This window comes from Stenella coeruleoalba (assembly GCF_951394435.1).
Source record: "Stenella coeruleoalba genome assembly, chromosome: 3".
Taxonomy (NCBI): Eukaryota; Metazoa; Chordata; class Mammalia; order Artiodactyla; family Delphinidae; genus Stenella; species Stenella coeruleoalba.
Window position 1 is genome coordinate 139,070,428 of NC_137148.1, and position 2,586 is coordinate 139,073,013.

A 2,586-nucleotide genomic window follows, 5' to 3' on the forward strand; every position below is an offset into this window, starting at 1 on the left:
GAGCAACTAAGCCTGCGTGCCACAACTACTGAAGCCCGTGCACCTAGAGCCCATGCTCCACAACAAGAGAAGCCACCACAATGAGAAGCCCATGCACCACAACGAAGAGTAGCCCCAGCTCACCACAACTAGAGAGAAAGCTGATGCACAGCAATGAAGACTCAATACAGCCAAAATTACTTACTTACTTACTTACTTAATTAATTTAAAAAAAAAGAATTTTAAAACTGTAGAACCAGAAGAGATCTCAAGAGATCACCTCACTCGGTCTCCTGACCAGATGTCACAAACTCAAATGCAGGACTAAAGCACACTGAAAAGAATATATCCAACATAGAGGAGAAAGTAATGACTTAGCTTCAGCTTTAGTGCAGAATCAATGTCCCAGATTATTTCATTTTCCAAAAGAAGCCAGAAACTCAGAGTTTGTATTAAAACTTTCCATTTTTAGATATTTGTAACTATTTCAAAATGATGTTTTTCAAACACTACACAGACTAAATAAAAACACCTGTAGGCCATATTTAATACACAATACACCAGTTTTCAATCTGATTTAAACTACCTAGTATAGATATTTGTCTATTCCATTTTTCAAAATTTGTATTTAGTGACTCACCTAACGCTGCTGCATTTGTAACCATCTTTGATTTACTTTCCTTTATGGTCCCCTGTGAATCCTCCAATTTGGCAAATCTTTCAACTGGAAGGTATAAGTAACATCAAAATGGTCAAAATTTCCTTTGCATATAACATTAAGAAAGGGCCAGGTAATGTGCTAGAGTAGACGTCCTCCAAGATAAGCTCCATTCCATTGAAAGATCCATTTACTGCCATACATGCTATAATGTTCTACTCTACTCAAATAGAGATATCTAAACTAACTCATTAAAGACTATTTCACTTGGAAAAATAACAAAAATTTTCAAAGGGAAACTTGTCTATAACTCCTGTAAATAATAATTTTAATATCATTAGGACCTAGGCATTTATCAGTTACAAAGTAGGTGAAGAAAAATGAGCAGCATAGATAAGAGCATAGGCTTTGGAGTCAAATAAGCCTGTGTTAGAATCCCAGCCCGTTTCTTACTGGCCAGCTGATTTTTAACACGGCATCCTCCCAGACTCTTGGCATCTTCGTGTCCTAGGTTAAAATGAAGAAAATAACAGTACCTGCTTTAACAGGTTGCTGACAGTTCTAATTATATAATATGCTTAAAGTAATAAAGTTATAGCAATTGAAAAGAGATCAGTGGTTATCAGATTGTTTAGTTGGGATGTGTGACTATTATGGGATAACTTGAGGAAATTTCTTTGCAATGATGGAACTCTGTATCTTGATTGTGATAATGGTTACATGAATAGATGCATATGGTAAAATTTCATAAAACTGTATACCAAAAAATGCATGTAAAACCGATGTAATCTGAATATGGTCTGGATTCAAGTTAATAGTTTATTAATGTCAATTTCCTGGTTTTGACAATGTACTATGGTTATGTAAGCAATTATACTGAGGGACACTGGGTGATGGATACACAAGAACTCACTATATTATTTTACAACTTCTAATGAGTCAAACTAATATTTCAAAATTAAAAGTCTAAAGAAAAACAAAGGAAAAAAAAAGCTTGCTAAGAGGATTGTATGTGAGAGTGTGCAAAGAACTTGGCACAATATCTGGCACATTATAAATGCTCTCTAGATGGTAGCTATCATTTTTTAATTATTAAGTCTAGGAATTGAAACTTAAGAATAATGAAAATGGAATATATACCACTGAGAAAGGAGATAAAATTTATCAGTTATCTAAGGAGGTAACTCAAACTGAATTTTGAATATTAAGACCAAAAAAAGGGCAAAAGATGAAGCGATAATAACTCATCAGCTTCAAACTCATTTCTCATTGCCCACCTACCAACATTTCAGTCACTTGACATTATACCCAGGAATCACTAACACATCACTGAAATTATGCAGTCCTTTAAAGGACTGCATAATTTACTGTAATGACACAGTAAACTTTTCTATCTCTAAGCACTTTCATACTAATGATGCTTTAAATACTTACAGCTTATTAATAGCTATAACACATTATAAATAGTTTATAACATAATCACCTGTTTTAATTAATAGCAGGGCTTAAGCAGTAGGAAAAACTTAATTGTGATAAATCTTCATAGACAAGTTAAACTGAATTTCTGGTCAGTATAATGTTCCCTCCTCTTGAAGTAAACTCTGAAAATAATTAGAATATTAACATACATGAATCTTTACTTTCTTCTTTCCAGATGTACAGCTGCTTAAGAAATACAGTTTGGGGGCTTCCCTGGTGGCGCAGTGGTTGAGAGTCCGCCTGCCGATGCAGGGGACACGGGTTCGTGCCCCGGTCCGGGAAGATCCCACATCCCGCGGAGCAGCTGGGCCCATGAGCCATGGCCGCTGAGCCTGTGCATCCGGAGCCTATGCTCTGCAACGGGAGAGGCCACAACAGTGAGAGGCCCGCATACCACAAAAAAAAGAAAAAAAGAAATACAGTTTGATGTTCTAGTTTTTATGAAGAATTATGAAAGAATTATGAAAAAC

The 2,586-nt window shown here is 35.7% G+C and overlaps 1 long non-coding RNA gene across 1 annotated transcript; it reads right to left on the minus strand.

The window, feature by feature from the left end:
- Positions 1 to 262: 262 nt before the first annotated feature.
- LOC307185044 lies at positions 263 to 2,586 on the minus strand. Its single transcript, XR_013827865.1, has 3 exons — positions 2,266 to 2,586; positions 1,091 to 1,144; positions 263 to 703 (listed from the first exon to the last, which is right to left on the minus strand). It is a non-coding gene; the product is annotated as an uncharacterized lncRNA (long non-coding RNA).